The 6,581-nt window shown below is 31.8% G+C and overlaps 1 long non-coding RNA gene across 3 annotated transcripts; it reads right to left on the bottom strand.

Annotated features, from left to right (window-relative positions):
• LOC127848719 (uncharacterized) lies at positions 1-5,131 on the bottom strand. Of its 3 annotated transcripts, none has more exons than XR_008034649.1 (3): positions 4,924-5,131; positions 4,452-4,618; positions 1-222 (listed from the first exon to the last, which is right to left on the bottom strand). It is a non-coding gene; the product is annotated as an uncharacterized LOC127848719 (long non-coding RNA). The 3 variants fall into 3 exon arrangements; XR_008034648.1 differs by lacking the exon at positions 1-222 and adding an exon at positions 3,803-3,947 and having other exon boundaries at positions 4,924-5,104; XR_008034650.1 differs by lacking the exon at positions 1-222 and adding an exon at positions 3,803-3,947 and having other exon boundaries at positions 4,456-4,618; positions 4,924-5,103.
• Between the last annotated feature and the right edge of the window lie 1,450 nt (positions 5,132-6,581).

The raw sequence follows: 6,581 nt of genomic DNA on the forward strand, positions 1-6,581 counted from the left end.
TACCGGATTTATAAAATAACAACATTAAGGAATCCTTCATCCTATCTTTTCCTGGAATAGCCCTTTACACATATTTACACCTATGAACAAAGGAACATATTGCTCAGCACTAAACAGTTTATATATTCTCCCCGCAGTACATGACACGAAGCCTCCTCAAGGCCCATCTCATGTTCTCTTCCACTGTTGATATGGGCAGGGCAAACTTTTTGGAGATGACAACTGAAATGTATATGAACAATCAATGCAGGATTTTACTGTACATTACAGTATTAAAAAAACATGTAGAAGTTTATTCCACCCAAATCAAGTCTGATCTGAATGACTTGATTTTGGTGGAATAAACTTTTACATCAATATCATCAGTTCAGATATCCCATTTTAACATCATCTACATTAGAAGGATTTCAAAAGAGGTTTTTGAAACAAGGAGGCAAATTACTGTTGCTTGAATTTTTTATATCGTTCAAAATTAGAGCTTGATCGTTAACTTTATACTGGGGTTATTTTTGTCTGCCTATGTGTTAAATTCTCAAAACTTTTATACACAAACACAATTTTTAGTAACTCTTAAATTTTAGCAGTTGTATTAAATTAACGCAAGACAGATTATGTGCTGGAGTCAAATTTGAATCAATTGCATTATGTTTGTTTCAAAATGAATATGGAGGCAGTAGAACACCTATATATTTAAATCCCCTTTTTCCCTATAAAAAAGAATCATACCAACCATGGCGTAGTGTTCAGCAATCAGGAGACCCTCTCGAATCTCCCCCTTAGGGGAGGTTGAACAGCACTTCATAGAGCAATCACCAGCTGATCAGGTCTGAAAACTATACTGTCATGGCCTTTGCGAGGTGCGTCTTGTGAATGATCTCATTTGAGATCAGGTCCTGAAAGATATTTTATAATGTAAGTGATAAATATTGCTGTTATGGAATATCTTGTTACTATAAATATTATTAATTTAAATCAAAACAAGTTTGTTTGCTTGTTGTTTTTGTTTGTTTATTTTTGCAATTTAAATCCTGTGATCACATGTGACTTAACGCTTGTCATAAATAATTAAAAGAAATTACGTGTGGTAGAAAATACTGTTTGAAAATGTACCAAGATATGTGGTCTCATTTGGCTGTGTGGACTGGTCGGAAGTGTGACGCCTTTCAAATGCTAAAACCTGTATAGTTTTACCTCTCAACAAATCCAACTTTCCTTGGTCAAGGACAGGGCTCGGTTTTCCCACTCCTGATCTACTCAAGTTGGGCTGCTCGTGCAGGGTAAAATCTGGTGTCAAAATCCATACATCAGTTAGTCCCCCTTCTGCTGTCTTTTGGCAGGAATATTCTATCCAAAGAATCTTCCAATCAATGTAAATTTCACCTTGGGAGTTTAACGTTCAAATTTAAAAATATAAAAGTTTTCATTGAATATGTGGGAAAGAAATCTGTTCATTAATGACCAGAAATAGGTATAAATAACATTTAAGATGACAATAATCATAAAATACAGCCATAATTATTCAAATGGTGTTGTTTTTCCTTATAATTGCATTACATTTATACTTATCCATTTACATTTCCCAGTGACAATACATAAATATGATAATGATCATAATTAATTCAATATAAAACTAAATAAAAAAGTGATGTAAAAATGAAAATACAAACCTAAAACAACTGTTCTTCAGTATTCCAAGATAACAGGCAGTTGATGAATTATGAGACCATATCACTTTAACCATCCACTTTGAATCTCCTTTGCAACAAACTTATTGTTGATTTACACATTGTAGTACATTCACATTGTTTTCACCACACAATACTTCATGCTGAAAGTTATTCAAGACATTTTAAACTAGAATTATAAGTCTTAATGTTACTCAATTATACCTTAAAGCTCAAAGTCAGTTGATGAAAACCCCCTTTGTTTTCAAAACATAACTTCCTGTCTCCAGCCAATCAAAGTCGCTTGTTTTCAAATAGATGGTGGCTCAGCCAATCAAAAGTCTATCAACACCCCTTTGTTAGGCCTATAGATGGAGCACTGATACTGTGATAAGAATTAATGTTTATGATTTAATTGGGGGGGGGGCTAATCTCTTATGTGTGTCAGCCAATTACTAAATCTGAGAAATATCTACTGATTTCAACACCAACATATATGTATTTATTGAATAATACACAGCACCCTTAGCATATTCTATTTAATTGTGAATATTTAAAAAAAACACATGCTGAATGGTGTTAGCAAATAATATTAATAGTATAAATATTATTTATTTTTATTGCCTTTTAAATTGTATGTTAAAGGTCAATGTGGTAGGCATTAATTGTATTGGGGTTAAATATCAGTATAAGAAAGTTAAAATAGTTATTGTTTTTATGTTGAGGAGATATAATTGATGCTGGCAAGCCCACATAAGTTTCCATATATTAATCAACACTTTCACACTGAAACTAGTTTTATTTATTATAGAAACAGTGTCACTCTCCCCCTCAAAAAATCTATAAAAAAACACACTGTAAGTCTATTGAATTCTCCAAAGAACATGAATTAAATGGAAGTATACACATTTTTATAGATGTGTGATTGTTCTTATAATATATTTAATATTTATGTATTGATTCAAAGTGAAAGACAAACAATTTCATATTCAGGTATAAAACTAAGTTTGAACATTTTAACATTTTTATAGTATCTGTGAACCTGTGATGTTCTGAAAGAGCAATTTTTATCCAATGTTTCCTTAAAATTATGGGGAGCCCATAAATGTACAAAAGGTGCAATGGCAAACAAGCTGTAAAAAAGCCCCTTTACAATTCACCTTGATAATATATGGCTATAAACATGAAACAAAGACCTAGTTGAAGAATTATTGTTTTATTGTTGAGTTATGTTAATAAACAAAAGACCAACTTATTGATAAGTGTGTTAAAGTGAGTCTTTTAGCCTTGTTGCGGCTTTCAAATTATTTATAAAAAGACCAACTTAAACTCGCTTTAACCCACTTCTGTTTATAAAAAGACCCACTTCTGTTGTAAAAGACTCGCTTATGAAACAAAAAGACACACTTAAACACACATAAACCAACTCATAAATAAAAAGACTCACTTTTGACACATAAAAAACCAACTTCTTACAGCAAAAAAACTCGCTTTAACACACATCTACTTTAAAAAACCAACTTTAAACTCAGTTAAGCACAGTTTAGCTCACATAAAACTCGCTTTTATTAGCAAAAACCAACTTCCGCTCAGAAAAACTTAGAAAAAACACAGTTTTATGTTGGTTTAAGTGTGTTTTGGTATGAAAGTGGGTTAACTTTTTGCAAGGGTAACCTTTGTAAAAAAAAATATTTACACCTTAATGGTAAAAAGGTTATTTGAGATAAAATCACAACAGATCATTACAAGCCCCATGTGATTATAAATAAAAGACACACACAATTTGCAAAAAACAATGTTTATATTAAAAAAAAACAAATAATGTGAACATTTTTACAGTGCATTTTTAACAAAACCAGGAAAACATCTACCCAAGATACATTATCACAATATGCGAGCACATTTAACATAATAAATTAAAATAAATAACATTCTCCTCTTTGGGCTACCACAGGTAAAAATGGGAGGAAGGGTATGAACCATGATTATATACAGTTTCAGTTAGTGAGAGGTGATACAGAGGATAAAATTAATAATAATTGTTTTTAACTGTGTTGGTGGTACCGGATTTATAAAATGACAACATTAAGGAATCCTTCATCCTATCTTTTCCTGGAATAGCCCTTTACACATATTTACACCTATGAACAAAGGAACATATTGCTCAGCACTAAACAGTTTATATATTCTCCCCGCAGTACATGACACGAAGCCTCCTCAAGGCCCATCTCATGTTCTCTTCCACTGTTGATATGGGCAGGGCAAACTTTTTGGAGATGACAACTGAAATGTATATGAACAATCAATGCAGGATTTTACTGTACATTACAGTATTAAAAAAACATGTAGAAGTTTATTCCACCCAAATCAAGTCTGATCTGAATGACTTGATTTTGGTGGAATAAACTTTTACATCAATATCATCAGTTCAGATATCCCATTTTAACATCATCTACATTAGAAGGATTTCAAAAGAGGTTTTTGAAACAAGGAGGCAAATTACTGTTGCTTGAATTTTTTATATCGTTCAAAATTAGAGCTTGATCGTTAACTTTATATTGAGGTTATTTTTGTCTGCCTATGTGTTAAATTCTCAAAACTTTTATACACAAACACAATTTTTAGTAACTCTTAAATTTTAGCAGTAGTATTAAATTAACGCAAGACAGATTATGTGCTGGAGTCAAATTTGAATCAATTGCATTATGTTTGTTTCAAAATGAATATGGAGGCAGTAGAACACCTATATATTTAAATCCCCTTTTTCCCTATAAAAAAGAATCATACCAACCATGGCGTAGTGTTCAGCAATCAGGAGACCCTCTCGAATCTCCCCCTTAGGGGAGGTTGAACAGCACTTCATAGAGCAGTCACCAGCTGATCAGGTCTGAAAACTATACTGTCATGGCCTTTGCGAGGTGCGTCTTGTGCATGATCTCATTTGAGATCAGGTCCTGAAAGATATTTTATAATGTAAGTGATAAATATTGCTGTTATGGTATATCTTGTTACTATAAATATTATTAATTTAAATCAAAACAAGTTTGTTTGCTTGTTGTTTTTGTTTGTTTATTTTTGCAATTTAAATCCTGTGATCACATGTGACTTAACGCTTGTCATAAATAATTAAAAGAAATTACGTGTGGTAGAAAATACTGTTTGAAAATGTACCAAGATATGTGGTCTCATTTGGCTGTGTGGACTGGTCGGAAGTCACAAGTGTGACGCCTTTCAAATGCTAAAACCTGTATAGTTTTACCTCTCAACAAATCCAACTTTCCTTGGTCAAGGACAGGGCTCGGTTTTCCCACTCCTGATCTACTCAAGTTGGGCTGCTCGTGCAGGGTAAAATCTGGTGTCAAAATCCATACATCAGTTAGTCCCCCTTCTGCTGTCTTTTGGCAGGAATATTCTATCCAAAGAATCTTCCAATCAATGTAAATTTCACCTTGGGATTTTAACCTTCAAATTTAAAATATAAAAGTTTTCATTGAATATGTGGGAAAGAAATCTGTTCATCAATGACCAGAAATAGGTATAAATAACATTTAAGATGACAATAATCATAAAATACAGCCATAATTATTCAAATGGTGTTGTTTTTCCTTATAATTGCATTACATTTTTACTTATCCATTTACATTTCCCAGTGACAATACATAAATATGATAATGATCATAATTAATTCAATATAAAACTAAATAAAAAAGTGATGTAAAAATGAAAATACAAACCTAAAACAACTGTTCTTCAGTATTCCAAGATAACAGGCAGTTGATGAATTATGAGACCATATCACTTTAACCATCCACTTTGAATCTCCTTTGCAACAAACTTATTGTTGATTTACACATTGTAGTACATACACATTGTTTTCACCACACAATACTTCATGCTGAAAGTTATTCAAGACATTTTAAACTAGAATTATAAGTCTTAATGTTACTCAATTATACCTTAAAGCTCAAAGTCAGTTGATGAAAACCCCCTTTGTTTTCAAAACATAACTTCCTGTCTCCAGCCAATCAAAGTCGCTTGTTTTCAAATAGATGGTGGCTCAGCCAATCAAAAGTCTATCAACACCCCTTTGTTAGGCCTATAGATGGAGCACTGATACTGTGATAAGAATTTATGTTTATGATTTAATTGGGGGGGGGGAGGGCTAATCTCTTATGTGTGTCAGCCAATTACTAAATCTGAGAAATATCTACTGATTTCAACACCAACATATATGTATTTATTGAATAATACACAGCACCCTTAGCATGTTATATTTAATTGTGAATATTTAAAAAAAAACATGCTGAATGGTGTTAGCAAATAATATTAATAGTATAAATATTATTGATTTTTATTGCCTTTTAAATCGTATGTTAAAGGTCAATGTGGTAGGCATTAATTGTATTGGGGTTAAATATCAGTATAAGAAAGTTAAAATAGTTATTGTTTTTATGTTGAGGAGATATAATTGATGCTGGCAAGCCCACATAAGTTTCCATATATTAATCAACACTTTCACACTGAAACTAGTTTTATTTATTATAGAAACAGTGTCACTCTCCCCCTCAAAAAATGAATAAAAAACACACTGTAAGTCTATTGAATTCTCCAAAGAACATGAATTAAATGGAAGTATTCAGATTTTTATAGATGTGTGATTGTTCTTATAATATATTTAATATTTATGTATTGATTCAAAGTGAAAGACAAACAATTTCATATTCAGGTATAAAACTAAGTTTGAACATTTTAACATTTTTATAGTATCTGTGAACCTGTGATGTTTTGAAAGAGCAATTTTTATCCAATGTTTCCTTAAAATTATGGGGAGCCCATAAATGTACAAAAGGTGCAATGGCAAACAAGCTGTAAAAAAGCCCCTTTACAATTCACCTTGATAATATATGGCTATAAACA

This window comes from Dreissena polymorpha, chromosome 10, assembly GCF_020536995.1.
Source record: "Dreissena polymorpha isolate Duluth1 chromosome 10, UMN_Dpol_1.0, whole genome shotgun sequence".
Lineage (NCBI taxonomy): Eukaryota > Metazoa > Mollusca > Bivalvia > Myida > Dreissenidae > Dreissena > Dreissena polymorpha.